This window comes from Ixodes scapularis, unplaced genomic scaffold (genome assembly GCF_016920785.2).
Source record: "Ixodes scapularis isolate PalLabHiFi unplaced genomic scaffold, ASM1692078v2 PGA_scaffold0__279_contigs__length_252992795, whole genome shotgun sequence".
In the NCBI taxonomy this organism is placed as follows: Eukaryota; Metazoa; Arthropoda; class Arachnida; order Ixodida; family Ixodidae; genus Ixodes; species Ixodes scapularis.
Window position 1 is genome coordinate 194,083,854 of NW_024609835.1, and position 16,198 is coordinate 194,100,051.

General features: G+C 46.9%; 1 pseudogene; it reads right to left on the reverse strand.

Annotated features, from left to right (window-relative positions):
- The window catches only part of LOC115328561, a 41,438-nt pseudogene that overhangs the window by 16,942 nt on the left and 8,298 nt on the right, over window positions 1-16,198 (reverse strand).

The window sequence follows — 16,198 nt, forward strand, 5'->3', positions numbered from 1 at the left end:
AGATGCCTCATGCGACGGAACCCCCTTCATCCTTGTTTTCCATTAACTCGGCTTACCTTCACCGCTTGCCTCCATTTTCTGTGCTACATCTCTAATCTCGATTCCCTGGTTCCCAAAGGCCATGCCATGGCTTGTGCCAGGCACGGATCTGTCAGCTCCGCGACCGTCACTATTGTGACAAGGACGCCACGGCACCTGGGCGCTTGACGTGTTCTTTTAATATTTTGAGCATTGCTGAAAACAGGTGGATGGGTGGCTGGTATTCCCTCGGCTTATTTTCGGATTGTTTCAAAACGGGGGATAGGCGCTTCTGCGATCTGCGTGCTCGGTATTTTACAATAGTTGAAATTGAATTCTGCAGGAATCTTGAAACATAACAAACAGAATGTGCATGCCAAAAGGCATAGCAAATGAAACACCCACCATCTTTCTATTTTCGTTTCTTGTCCGCAAGAAGCTGTCGATATGTAGCCTCCCTTGCTTACGCCGCTCCTCCCTAGTGTCCCGGTTGGGTATCGTCCTGATGAACCGTCGGTGGAGACCTGAGGTGCGGTCAACATCAGATTAGACATTTTTGAGACAGAACCATATACTTGCTGGAAGGAAGTACGAAACGAATCTCAGGCATGCCATTTATAGTGCGTTTTAAATTGAGAGGCCTGATGTAAAGCGAGACGTCAATACTGATGCACCCCTTTAGCAAACCTAAAATTTTGAAGGCCTCGTCCCCCTCGCTAGAGGGACAAGGCACATGAATCCCGGCATGTGGATGAAATTTTTACCTTAACATCCAGACTCAATGCCCATCCCCAATTTCGACCACCACACGTTTAGAAAAAAAAGATTTTTTAGAAAACACCACTTCATCGACCACCATACAAAAGCCTGCACCAAGCATACTCGTACCGTGGGTTGTTTGCTCCGTGCTGCCCCTGAGTTAACTCGGGCCGACAATGCTTTTTTTTTTTTTTTCAAATGGAACCCACATTTTCAGTTTCGGTTTCACTTGTTGAGGCAGGAGGATACTTTTGTAAATCTTCCTCCCTATGTGCTTCCGAGTCAACATTTTTGCAATGGCCGACCCCCGGGCTTTGATTTTGCGCTGCTTGACAAATGCTGAAACTCATATAGGCGGGCAATAGCTCGCCTTGAAAATGCTTGATCTTAGTGGCCGAGAACAAACTCATGTTCCAGATTGGCAGACACTTGCTGCCAAGAATTGCTGCACATATCCGAAAGAACCCAGTCTTAGTCTAATACAGATGCTTTGACCGGACAGAGACACAAATGCCTGACACAAGACCACTATAAAGACAGGAAATAAGTGTTTGTGAGGAATGAAACACATAACTGAGATAGGCATCAATCACTCACCTTGAAAACACTTGCCATGAGCGGCAAAGAGCAAACTTCTGGCCTTGATTGGCTGGTGCTTCCCACCAAGACCTGCATGTATAAGAAAGAACCCGGTCTTAGTCAAACTTGGGTGTTTTTGCAGAAGAGAGACAACAAAATACTAATGCAAGACCACTACATATAGGAAATGGCATCCAAGAGGAATGGAATACAAAACTCATATAGGCGGGCAATAGCTCACCTTGAAAATACTTGCTTTTGGTGGCCGAGCACAAACTCGTGTTCCTGATTGGCAGCCACTTACTGCGAAGAATACCTGCACATGTCCTGAAGAACCCAGTCTTAGTCTAACACGGATGCTTTGGCTGGACAGACACACAAAAGTCTGATACAAACCACAAAAAGCAGGAAATAGTGTCTGCGAGAGATGAAAACAGACCGAGGTGGAGAGGCTTGTTCTGTTTCACCTTAGTCAAATAGTGTTGCTCATTTTGCTAAAACCATGCATATTTGCTAAAAAAAGTATAATATATATTTTGCCCCATTTAGCAGAGTTTACTGCCAAGGGTACCTGCACACCAGAATAAGTCAGACTTAGTCACAGTTTTTTTTTTTGTCTTTTGATGTGCGACAACAGAATTCTAAACGGGTGATGAAACAAAATATTAGCCCACCAAGCCAGGCTAGTTTGCCTTGATGCAAGCACAGTGCCTCGGCCGACAAATGAGGTTCTATTCTTGGTCACTTGTCATATTTAGTGGGAATAGGCAAATAAATGAAAATAAGGCAATCTGTCTTGCAGCCGACAGCTGCAAACGAAATTCATATATCTCGATAAACGACCTGGAAATAAAATTGGGGTGGTGGCCGAGTGGTTTAAGGTGTCAAACTTCAAACTTAGAGACTGTAGTTTTGGTTTAAGTCCTCCTAATGTATATTTTTATCCTTAGGATTGTATTTGCATTGTTTTTTTTTTCTCTTTTTGAGGCACAAGCTCTTAATTTATACGCTAATTCACCTTTAGAAGCGTTTTAATTACACTCTGTGGCTTCCTAGTGCTCGTAATAGATTCTCGGTAAGAGCGGTTTTAATTTTTCTTTTCTTGCTGTCACTGCTGCTTGCTTTCTCACCTATAAATGCTGACAACTCGACACAAAAGTAATAAAAAATGTGTTTAAAATGTGATGAGGATCAGAATTTCCAAGTTGTACCCCTGCTTCATGCCCCGACCATGCCACCATACCATACCTGAAAGCAGTGACGAATGGTCCCAGGTTTGTGACACGACCATATATGGCCTTACAGTGTGGCGCGACTCATGCAGCACCTATGCTTCGTTGTGGAGCCAGTGAGCGAGGTGCGACACGCTAGAGCTGTGCAAGCCACAGCTTTACAGCCTGCAAAGCGTGGGAAGATGCCTCTCCTTTTGCAGAGCTCGCATTAGCTCACCCAGAAGCTATTGCAAGCACTAGAAACCCACAGAGTGTGAATAAAAGCGCGTCTGAAAATGAATTAATGTGTAAATTATGTGTCTACACGTTAAAATTTAAAAAAATTATATTTATATATATATTTAAGTACTAAAACAGGCAAAAAACAAATGTTTCCAGGTGGGCTGGCACCCAGAGCTCCACGGCCCTTGAATTCAGTTCCCTAAAGCCCGCTTCAGACGGGGCAATTTCGCCATGCAACTTCATGCAACACCAGAAACACGGGCCGCCCGCATTCACATGCAGCAAATGAATTGCTACGACTTGCCATCATCATCCTGAAATTTTATTTTTCTTACAGTATTTAGGCGCACATTTATATCCTAAAAACATGTTTTTATATCTTTAAATGGCGCTTAGAATACTAACTCATCTTTTTGAAACAGTTTATTTACAAATACAATTCATTTCAAACCAGAACTAAGTCTTCAGTTGCCATCATCACGACCACAGGGGTGTCACGTGAAAATATCGCATTCCTGATTGGCTGCTGCTGCTTCAAACATCTCCGAGTAGTCAGAGTTGCTCGTCGGCTTCGAGCCGGACCCAATCTCAGCAATTCGTGTCGATCTAGGGAAAGCTAGGGAACAGCCCGCCAGCAACCCCGAAATTGCTGGAAAAGTTGCCCCCTCTGAAGCGGGCCTATTGGCGACGTGAGCGACCGAAAGCGTCGCTGTGGTCGGCCCACCACAATTGGCCGAATGCTGACTATGACGTCAGCAAAGGATGTCTCATTGACGGAAATAACAGCAATCTAAGATCTTCGATTTCGACGGTGTTGGCAGTGTAGCTTTAAGAGCGCTATGATTTCAGGCTTCCACCATGCCCATTACCAACACCATCGAACTTGTTGTTCACAAGGTAATGACGTCACGAAAGGTAACCAAACGAGGGCGCCACCGAAACATCTCGCCGCTAATACTCCCTTTCATACATTGCGTGCAACGCAGTCAAAGCTAGCGCACCGGTTTGCATTGCTGACCGTGCCTACGTTCGCCCCATAAAATAGTGCGTGCCGTGCAAAATAATAAAAAAAAATAAAAAAAATGTGCCTCCTCGGGGCTAGCAACTGATAGTGGCGTTATAATTTGGACGGACCACAAATGTTTTTCAATAAAAAGGAAAAGATAAAGTAAACAACTTTAAATTGTTTTCGTTTTCGTCCGTGCGGCAGCCGCTGCGGGTTTTCGAGTTGTGTGGCACTGGCTGGTTTTGAGAAGATGGCGTCTTACGCAGGAAGCTCAAGTACCTCTCCTGCTCGGATGTTTTCGAAGATTCGTTGTCCGAAAATCTTGAAAGAGTGCAAGCAGATGATCGCCAATGTGCACAGAAGTACAAGAACACATTCCCCGGAGAATTCGGTCGTAAAGTCCTGGAGACGGCCAGTAACAACACTGGAGTGTGCCCCATACTGTCGCGAAGTGCAAGGCGCAGTGCCTATCTGGCAAGGTGGCGTCCCCGAAGCAAAAACCTCGCAACATGAAAGTTTCGAGGACGGGGACCGTCAAGCATGAGGAGTTCACACAGAACGCCATTCGCATGAAGGTGCATCGCAAGTACTCCGAGAGGGAGATTCCTACCGTTGACAGCTATTTAAAAATGAACGGTGCAGGTCACGACTATTGTCCATTAATGTCTTGTTATAAATATTGAGACAAGGCTGCTATCAGGGCGATTACTCATTCCACGCTGCACGAAAGAAAAATATAACTCGGTGCTGGAGGCAAATAACATTTGCAAAGCGGCAGAGCAGATGGTAGAAATCTGGCCTCACGGCGACTTATAAATAAAAATCAAGAAGAAAGGAGGATTTGAAATGTGCACTTCGGCAATGCGCACAATCTTGCACGAAAAGTAGGTCTAAAAAAGAAAAAAACCAAACAACTTTGCGCGTCAAGCGGGTTCGAACCATGGCCACCGAGACGTCAGTATCGCCAAAGCATCGCCTTCTACCACTCGTCCACGAAACGCACGGAGTAACACATTTTGTTTTCTATTTTTTCATGCACACCACTTCAGTACCTTTGACAGCATTGCACGCTATGTATGAAACGGAGTATAAGACACCCTATTGTCTGGTACAGAGAACATTTATGAATGTTTAAACGATGTACTACACATTTTACAAAAAAAACAAAAAACATTGGGTGTTTAAACGTTGTACTACCCTTTTTTTCAAAAGAAAAAAAGCAACAACAACAACAATAAAAAAACAATTTCAGAAGAAAACGTTAAGGAAAAGGAATGTACCATTACGTTCAGTGAAGTTCCGTGACAAGACTCGGGACTCGAGCAGGAATGCCGTTATCCTTGTGACCCCATCAGACTGTCTTGCTGCCTCTGCTGGGGTTTCTCTAACTGAAGTGCCTGTACGAAAAGTAGAAGAAACACATGTGCATAACACTCATTATTCGCAAGAAAATTCGTCAACGTCCAAAATGACCCATGGAGAAAATTATGCAAGGAATTTTTCGGCCGCGTTGGCCGAGTCACCCTTCGTGGCCAATGTTTCATTGCAATTTTAATTGTAGTGAACAGTTAGAGGGTATATTACGAACAAAGTGCAATTTGGTTTTTCATAAAACTATAACACACAAAACGACACTCTAATACAGTATGTTGAGGTACCTCTAAACAAACTCCAGGGTTTGATGGCGCCTCCTTCAGATACCTGATGTTGAACATGAAATATGTGCACCAAGGAGTGAGCAAACAGCGACTTCAGATTTGTCTCTAACACCAGCGACATGTCGACAAGGAGTGCAACATATATAAGGTCGTCTAGAAGTGTGCCAAGATGAAAAAGCAAGATGTAACAATATCAGAATAAGATCACACCAAAGAGGTACCATTGGGAGTCAACCGACGTACGACCGCGATTTACTTGCGCTGACTGAGGTGAAACATGGCCAAAAAAAATTAGAAAACGCGTTTGTTTTTTTGTTTTTTTACATTATTCGTTGAGCGCAGCCAATAGCAGAGCAGCTGGGCAGCGTCACGAAAATTCGACTGACTCGTTAGATTTTCTCAACTTCATTCGGCGCTAGTCGGCACCACAGATCAGTGATCGGCACTCATAGTCTACCAGGGAAAAAAAAAGTACGAGCTCAGAGCCCAGCGTCGATCGCGACTTTCGTAAAGAGAAGCTCCGGTAACACTTCGGCGACTCGTGAGCTTTAAACAACGCCTCTTCGAACGAGCCCGCGAATCCAACAGGTCGAACGGTTTGCGCCGGCAAGCACGCTGGGAGCCAGGGGGCTGGAGGTGTAATATCCGAAAGAGACGAGGCGCTGGTTTCTACGTCTAATTCGCACATGAGATAACAAGATAGCGAAGCTAGCCGAGTGTGAACAACGACTCACGTTACATCAGAGTACACGCAGTTGAAATTACGCCTGCAACAGAGCACAGCCAGACGCTTTCAGCAGGGGACACTTGCGTTCAAATAAGCTGGGATTTCAAAACATCATGTCTCCTTTCTGTCCTTCAATGTTCAATTTGATCTCTGCATACCAAAGCATTCAATGCAGCAAGTAATAAAGTCGTGAATACGTACCTTTCGAAGGCGATTGAAAGTGCGTTGGTTTCACTTGGAGCCCACAAGCAAAGTGCGCGACGAACTTGACGAACTGTCATCCTGTCATCCGTCGGTCCCTCCGTCTCGCCGGGGTGGCGCGGTCGCGGTCGCTGCGCAGTTCGCGCAGTGCACAATTGGCGCAATTGGCGCAATCTCGGCAGCTCGGTTAGGCTTGGCTGGGCCGCTGGGACAGCTGGGCTCGGCGGCTCGCTGGGCTCGCAGGTCGCTCCTTTCGAACTGCCTCCGAAGCTCGAGCGCTCGAGCTTCCGCGCGCGCGGGTTGACGATGGAAACTTTTCTCATAAAACGAGTCTGTAACGTATCGTTTGATGGCGCAAATGCACGTATTTTTTACGTCGTGTTTTACAGTGTGTGAATCTCGCGAAACAGGCGACGAAGAGTGGTGGGTGAAATGTGCTCGTATGTGGTCGTGGATTTCGTGTACGACGTAGGATTACCAGAAAGGTGGCTCAATATCGATAAATGTGCGGGTAAGAAGCAACTACACAGTAAATATTTTAACACCCAAAATCGTGTTAAAAGGGTGTTTTTTTTAACCAACACCCTTCCTACACCCCTCCTACACCCTTTTTACACGATTTTGAGTATTGGTGGGTGTAACAGGGGTGTACGAGGAGGCTTCCACCCTACATACACCCGTCTTGCACCCCTATCACACCCACAATTTGAAATACGCTCAGGAAATCGTGTTCGAAGGGTGTAGGCACTCGTCGCAACACCCCCCGGTCATAACGTGTAGAAAGGGTGTGATGGACTTGTATTATTTCAAGGAGTCGGAGTTAATCACGTCGAAGAAACCCTTGTCTACGTGAGGAGCCGGTAAGGACATCGTGACATCGATTGATCGTCATCGCGGTATAGCAGCATGTACCCCAAATCGAGGAGCAAGCTATGAAATTAGTCGGAAACAAAAATGTCGCCTGCATTAGCAAGCTCGAATTTTTATCTAATATGTGCTTTAAGCGGTGGATTTTATACTTTGTGCAATACCAAGACGTAGCTCAAATTGCTTGGAATTATGTAGCGATGCATCGGTCCGCGTCCCGTCAAAACTTCAGGACATCAACGAGAACGTGCAAGAATGCGCGTCACATTAATCTTATACAAATCCGCTTTCCGCTCTGTTCGGTTAGTATCATTGTCATCGACGGCGTTTTTCTTCACGCCAGAGGAGAGGCCATTTATTCGTACCGGTTTTTGCCCGACAACCCGGCGCAAATGACGATGAGCAGTGCTCTATGCTTCCGTCCCCGGTCAAGTGGTTTTTAACGGACGTCCACACACTTTTCATCCACACGGTGTGAGACGGGCGTAACGTTGATACTGTCGATTACAGCCATGATTTTATAACCGTTCATGTTTATTGCTTTGATGAAACGGTTGCTGATGTACGGCGGTACCAACATCCAATATAATTGATCGCCACACAAAGGCACGTACGATTAGGAAGTGCTAGGGGGGATCGGTGGCCGAGTGGTCTAGCGCACACCAGCTCGGAGCACGTGAAGCGAAAGCTCGCGCTGCACAACCCAGGGATCCTGGGTTCGAGCCCCACGCCTGCCCGTTTCGATCTGGATGAGCATCGTACCGGCGTGCGGTCGTGTATCACTACTGCGTGACGCACGTTAAAGACCCCAGGCTAGCGGTTTGTACCGCACTAGCTAAATTTCTCATCTACAGCTGGGAGACTCGTCGCCCCTGTGAGGCAGAGCAAGTTCTAGGCTGTATAAACACACACACAACCCAATTTTTTTTTTTTTTTTAGGAAGTGCTAGAGAATGTTTTTTGCAACTCCGATCGAACTCTTCGTCCGAGAGGAGCCGAAAATTACGTGTTGCGCGTGCATCAGTTTTATCAGTTCAACTTCGATTTAAAAAATCACCTCCCCTCGCAAAAGGTGACCGAAGACGTGTAAATATACAGCCCAGGCAACACACCGTATGTCGCCGATATTGGATCTATTCGTGCGCACACCATTTTGGTTTAGTCAATATTTAACGAATGGGATGAGTCGCGCCAACGATATCCTGACATAACGTACGCGACGCCGTTTTTAGTTGAGTGTTGAGAGTATCCTGCGTGAATCGGCTGTGCCGGAGAGGTATTTTTATTTCTTTGCCGCCTAAAATACGACGTTAAAAATAAAACAAAAGATTAGCCAAAACGGAATCTGCTTGCTTTTAGCCCGAGAAGTCTTTTCCGGGCAAAAAGCGAGCAAATTCCGCTTTGCTTAATCTTTTTATTCATTTTCTTTTTAACTGCGCTGAAGCTTGGAACATACAGTGGCGCCTTTTTTTTGGGTAGCACAAACTTACCTGACTGAACCAATAAATACACTTCCAAACACATGAAGAAAAAAAGGAAAGAGAAAGAAGGAATTCAAACGCATAAACAAGACGACGATTAACGAGTTCGTTCTACCCAGAAAGCATAAGCCACTCCCCGGCTCCACACTTTTCGAAAGGGAACCGCCACTCGAACAACAACTTCAAGGTCCCACATACAAGGCGACCCTCCCTGTGCAGCCCAGGAGGCAGCAGAGGGAGATTAGCGGCTTTGTCCACCCCCCTTTGACCTCTTCTTCTCATAAGCCTCCCCACTTTCTTCTGTGTCCGTGTGGCTGTGAGCGAGTGCGAAGGCCGCTTCTAGCGAATCAGAGGTGTGGAGCGAAACACTTGACCGCTCTCCGTAGGACAAAAACGCTTGGACGGACATTTGTCACGCGACTCGCTCTGACGCGCTGATGGCTTACTGGAGTCATAGCCTTCGCCGTTTGCCAGTTTAGGGTGAGCTGTAGGGACCACGTAAATCCGGTTTCCAAAAAGCGTCCGTCAGTGTTCTCTTTTCCGTGCAAGCAGGTCCTCACGAGTTCCATTTCGCGACCGTAGTTTTTCGTCGTGAACGGCCAGAATACATCTATGAAAACGTCTTCATCTATTGGCTATTTACTTCGTCGGAGTCTATGGAATTATTGTGCTGTGTTTGTTGGACGAGTTTCGACAAAGAGCTGCTCATCGGCGGACGCGAGACTTCCGCTGAATGTGAGCGACCGCCTTCATCCTCGACATTGTGTTTGCGGTGTTTCGTGCTGCCCCAATCGGATTGTGCATCTATCACGACTGAGAGCTGCTCATCGGTGACCGCGAGGCTTCCGTTGAATGTGAGCAACCGCCTTCATCCCCGGCATTGTGTTTGCGAATTGTTCTGTGCTGCCCGAATCGGATTATTCATCTATCACGGATTACATGAGGTCGCTCTCTTATTTGTAAGTACTTTGCAAGCATGCTTAAAAACATGAACTTCCACTTGCGTCCCAAGTAACGTCCGGTCGTTCCGTCTTTCCAAGCCTGTCGAGTTTTGCTTACGTCACCAGTGCTAGAAAGAATAAATGTCGCAAGCAGGGTTCTCCCCAGGAATTTCTGAGAGGCGGTCATTACCGGGGGGGCGGGGGGGGGGGGGTTGGGGGGGGGGGAGGGGGGTTAGAAAGTAACACCCCTTTTTAGGGTGTTAGAAATTAATCCCACCCCTTTTTAGGGTGTTAGAAATCACACCCATGACTAAGGGTGGTAGAAACATCACACCTTTATTCTAGGGTGTGAGAATATCACACCCCTTTTTTAGGGTGTCCTGAAATCACACCCCTTTCTTAAGGTGCTAAGGAGTACACCCCTTTCCTAGGGTGTTCTGTTACACGAATAAGGGTGCTCCCCATAGGACAAGCCATTTACACCAAAAAGGGTGTTAAAACTTTAAGTGTGTACATGCACGTGACCTGTCAAGCCTATTAACCCTCATTATTTTATCGTGAGAACTGACATTGTCACGTATCGCGTTCGATTTCGGTTCCAACATCGGTAACCTAACTTTTGTTGCATTACAACTGCAATAAACATTTGTTTCAAAACGATCACTACAATAAGCACGTCGTTATTGGGCTTTCTGATTGAAAGGTGGGTCGCGGGTGTTCCAGCTAGTTATTCTGAATGGTTTGGTGGTTGTCTAGCATTTCAAGCGCGCAAGGCTGTGTACCGTACGTGCCAACAGCCGTACGCACTTGCGATTTCGATCAATGTGAATGTGTTTGCAACGCGGAACGTTTGTGTTTGTGTGTGCATCCACCTCCAATATCGTTCTCTCTCGTATTGCCGTATGGTAACTCCTGCTGTTTTACGATATCATTCACGCGATGTATACAGATAATGTTGATTCACGGACATGAATATTGTGTTACGTTTCCTCTTAGTCTGCGGTATATGCCGACGTAATTCATGTTGGTTACTTGGAATTCGTTCTGAGATTCATCCTCGCAATATCATATTGTATTCTCCTTTGGGCCCGTGATCGACGACCGATATCTATATATCGTGTGGCCGCACAGTATGTCCATGTCAATCACCAATATGCACGCGGTGTCGTATTCTATTCCAATAAACGTAAGTTCTGTCGGGACATTGTGCTCCGATATCGTGTTGTATACCAATAACCGCAAGTTTTATCGGGATATTGTGCTCCAATATCCTGTTGTATACCAATAACCGCATACTATATCGGGATATTGTGCTCCGATATGAATTCCCATCGTGCGTATTGGGTTAATCGGATAACAATAAGTTTTTATTGGTTTCCATTAGCTTCATTGGAATACAATATTTCCAATAAGCCGAGTTCATATTGGCCTCTTTCAATAGGGTAGTCCGAAGGGCTTCACTTTGAATGCGTACAGTCCGTCGCGAGTGACGAAGGCAGGTTTCTCGCGGTCGCGTTCGTCGACTTCCTTCTGCCAGTAGCCACTCTTCAGGTCCACCGACGAAAAATATCGGGAGTGGCGCAGTCGGTCTAACGTATCGCCGATGCGGGGGAGCGGATAGACGTCCTTCTTAGTCACAGCGTTCAGTCGACGATAGTCCACGCAGAACCGCAGGGTTCCGTCATTTTTCTTTACAAGGACGACTGGGGACGCCCATGGACTTCTTGAGGGTTGAATGATGTCGTCGTCGAGCATTTCCTGGACTTGATCTTGAGTCACCTTCCTTTATTTAAGGAGACTCGACACGGCGACTGGTGAACAGGGAGCGCGTCGTCGTCGGTAACAATGCGATGTTTCGCCATTGGTGTTTGGCGAACTTTCAAAGATGTGTCAAAACAGTCACTGTATTTGGCGAGGAAATGAACCAGTTGCCGGCGCTTAGGAGCTGCGAGCTCGGGGTCGATGTAGAGCTGCGGCGGCGATGTGCTGTTCTGCTGTGACGATGAGGTTTCCTCAGCGACTGCGGTGACCGAGTAGCCTGCGGCCACATCGAGTAGCCTGAAGCTACTCGATGTGGCCTTCGTTAGGTGCTGCGGCTCCTCTCGAAAGCTTGTCACGAGATCAGTTGTATGTCCTTCATGGAAATCCATTAAGCCTCGTGCTACGCGAGTCCCACTTTCAAGGGGCTGGCACTTTGCGTTCACAGAGCGCATCGCTAAATTATGTCTTTTCTACAGGTTTCACTTTGACGATCATCCACAGAATTCATTCATTTGGCCACCTCATCGCATATCACCTCGCATTGACCACCATGCGAAAGTTGGCATTTTTTCACTCGAAATACAACATTACTTAAATCTTTTTTCCCGGCGACATCTGTGGACTGGAACGGCCTTCCCGAAGCCATCGTCTCTCCCCAAGGCATCGATTCGTTTCGCCAAATGTTAACCTCGCTGTTTTTTCTAAGCCACTTCCTTATGCAATACCCTGACTCACGGTTTGTAAGGAATTTATATAAATAAATAAATATTATATAAATAAATAAGGAGCAATTGGACGCTCTCCTCTAGAAGAGCTTCACCATGCATGGCTGCGTCGTTTATGACAATTACAAAAACACTCGACCGTGACGGCAGGTTTACAAGGTCGACAATAGCTCAGATCATGGTTGACGTTAAGTTGGTCTCCACCGGCGGCGGAACAGGCTTTCGCAGAGTTAGTTGGTTTTCCCCGAGGTCGATGACGCCGCCATACTCGCAAAGAATGTCCATTCCCAGGATAACGTTCCTCGCACAGTCTTACAGAACGACGAATTTTACAGGGCACGTCTGGCCGTGAATTTCGACGCGAGCAGTGCACCTTCTAACAGGCGTTTTGAGGTGTCCACCTGCGGTCCGTATCTGCAGCCCATGCCACGTCGTCGTCACTTTTCGAAGGCGGCGAGAGAGCCACCCACTCAAGACTGAGTACTATGCTCTCGCGTCCAGAAGAGCCGATGCGTCGTCGCCGTCGATAACGACGTTCAGGATGATGGGCAGCGTTGCAGGGGCGTCGTTGCGATTCGTGGCGTCAGGTGAGTGGGAGCGCTCCGTCGTTCTTGGAGGCTCTTCAATCGCCTTCGGCAACTTCACCACCAGGCGTTGCCGCACTTCGCTTTCATGGCGACGAAGGAGAGACACGCTCTCTCGGTGGGGTCGTGGCGCTGGGACCGCTGAACGTCGTGGCGATGGGTAGCAGGATTCACGGCAGTGAGACGGCGCTGAGGAAAGAGAGCGTCGGAGGGTAGTTCGCGATACTGCAAGGGAGTTCACAGTACCTTGGGCGTCGGACGGTCGCGTGGAACCCACGCAGCCCCATTTGCCGATAAGGACAAGGGGGTCGGTGTCCTAGCAGTGGTAGCACAACTAGCGTCGATTGGCCGCTCTCCACACGTCGGTCTTTCTCGCCGAGGGTCGTTCCGGGCGTTCGTCCTGGACTTGTCCTTCCTAGCGCCGAGGATATTTCGGCGTCGGAGGATCTCGTCGGGGTGGCGCCGTGGCCTGGCTTTTGGCTCGCGGTGGTCGTTGGGTCAAGGCGGCGTAGCTCAAAGTGGGTTCTTTTGGCGTGGTCGTTTTGACCGGAACTTCAGGTTGGAAGGCTTGGTGAACCTTTCTCGGACAACCTCGGCTAGCGACAGTGAGGACGTACGAACCGCATCCTGGATTATCTTGCGAAATTCTTCCCGGACGACTCCACGGATGATGTCACGGATGCCGGGGAGGTCGGTACCAAGGTCGAATCGGAATGTCGCCAGAGTAGTTACGCTAGGGTATCTCTGGTAGTGTCTGGCGTGTGCTGGTAGTGCCCGTCCCATATTTTTTGCCTCCGTTACGGACTCGTCGACTGTTGTCGGGGGAATGCGGATAAGACCATAGAATATCTCGCTCTTTACACCCCTCATCAAGTGGCGTAGCTTTTCTCCTCGGTAGCCTGATGGTCGGCGCGGGCGCTCAGGCGAAAAACATCATCGACGAAATTGTTGATATTTTCATTTGTGCATCGGGTCCTTGTTCAAAAAATGTCTTCTGCCCTCTCGCGTCGGCGTTGACTAGTAAACGTCTTCTTAACTTCTAGCGTACACAGATCCCACGAACTTAAAAACCTCGTGGTTCTCCAGCTAGTACGTTGCAGTCCCTTCCAGTGAGAAGCAGATGTTCTGCAATCACTGTTCAGGTGTCCACCCATTATGGCAGGCCACACGTTCATAGTCTTGCAGCCAGCCTTCAATGTCCTCGTGAACCTTCCCGTGGAAAGGCGTCGGAGTCCGGAGTGCGACGGGAAGGTATACGACGGCGGCGGCGGCCGGGGTGTGCGGCAACAGGTTGGCCATCATCGACCCCGTTGGCTGCTTGGTCTTGAGTGGCAAGGGTTCAAGTTCCGGAGGTAAGCCTTGGTGGCGGCCACTTGATCTGGTCTTGGTCTCGTCTCCGTTGGGTCCTCGGGGGCTTGGGTTCGGACTTGCACTCCGGGCGCCCTCGGAGGGGTGCGCTGCACGGACATGCGTTTCGCAGCAGCTCCAACAGAATGTCACGAATGATTAGGTCACGAAACAAAAAGTAACTGAGGAAACTGAAACTTTTCATGGGCGAACTTGTGCTCAAAACCAAAAAGGAAACACATAAAAACAACAGAGCGTCGCGAGCGTCGAAGTCTGCGTAACAGCAGGATCGAACATTTGGGCGAGACTGACTACGGCTCGGCACGCGGAACCCCGTATGTACACGCGTGGGCTTCTGGAACAGCCGGTGTAAAAAACTCGGCGCGTCCAGCATTCGGACCTCGAACAAGCAGCAGTATTCTCAAATTTACCAGAACATTAATTTGCAAGAACAAACAAAAGACGCGCCGCTCCCAGGAATCGAACCCTAACTCTTCGCGTGGAAGGCAAGCACGATAACCGGTAGGCCAGCAGCGCGCGCGGCAACCCGGCTTTGCCTGAATCGTAAAAGAATCCAGAGAAACAATACAATTCTTATGGTGATATATCCACTTTTGTCTAACGTCAAAATCTAAAAATGACTGGTAAATATAACAAACCGAACATATACAGAGAAAGATAGATTTATTTAAATGCAGATTCAATTTGCTCAGCCAAAACCCGACATCAGAAATGGCATTGTGGATGCCTGTCTCTATTAGTTTAGTGAATTAAGTTTGTCACACAAAAATAAACCCCTAATATTTATTAAGCGACCGCGAGCCTCACATTCTCTCAAATTTCCAATTTCCCGAATCTGTAGTTTAAAGAAACATGCCAAAACAGTATGTTTATACTTGTCCTTCAAACATGCCAGTTGAAAGTCAGCATAATACTTGTTATGAAAGTAATATGAGTATTGCTGACGTAATTGCTTTAGGTTCCATTTTCTTACCCAGAGAGGAATGCCACGACATCCTGAGCATCACGCCGCCATGATCCATAGACAAAATCATTAAGGGGTTTTATAGTGTTGCAAACCTTTAAGTATCTACCAGGAGTTATTTTAAGTGTGCTTCACTCTGAAACACAATGAAAGGCATTAGAAATTAGTATTTTAAGTGACCGATAAATATGATAACAATATATTACGTACAAGTAATTTTTCAATGCCAACAATGACAAAATGAGGCCTTGGGTTGTGCAGCGCAGTGTACAGGAGGTTCACCTGCAAAAAGGAGAATATGGTGACCTCAATAAAAACGTCATCAGCTGTAAAACTTCATTTTGGCCAATCGGTCAAAGTCGCAAGGCTATGTTGAGGCGATCAATCGAGGAAGACCTAATAGTCTGCGAATATATTAGGGTGGCCTATTCCGCTTCTGACAAAACGTGAAAACACAGCTTTTCATCTGTTTACTGTTAATGAATTCATTAAATGAATCATTAAGAGACCATCAGACAAAAAAAAACGACATGTTATGCCCATAATTACTACTTGGTAGGGAATATTTCCAGTTGTTCCGGAAAGTTAAATTGAAACCTTTTTGCAAGGTCTGTGCAATCACTACAATTAACCTCGGCGAAATCATTCTTTTTAAAAACATCCATCGCAGCAAAAACCAGAGGTTGATCACATATTGGTAACTCTGTGTTAGGTTGCCCATATAATAAACTCACTAACGTTTGGTTTAATTCGGTTCGTTGGATTTTTTTAGGAAATACATACCATATACTCAGTTGAAAATTACTTTTAAAAACAATTCTGGCCGTTATTGAAAACTGCCACAGTGGCATAACCTACAAAAATATAATGCACAACGAATTTTCAAATCTCTCTGAGAGCTACGTAGTTTAGAAGCGTTTTAAATAATGATTTTTTGTAAGAACGCATATTTGCGCCAGCAAGCTTGTTTCCCGTAGCCAAGGCGTGCACCTACTGCCTCGGCTCACTCGTAGCAGAGAAGGAAATATGCAGTACACATGACATGAAAGAGTAAGCTTGGTTCTTCACCTCTCATCATTCATGCAAAGAATTCCTGGTGGCTCATT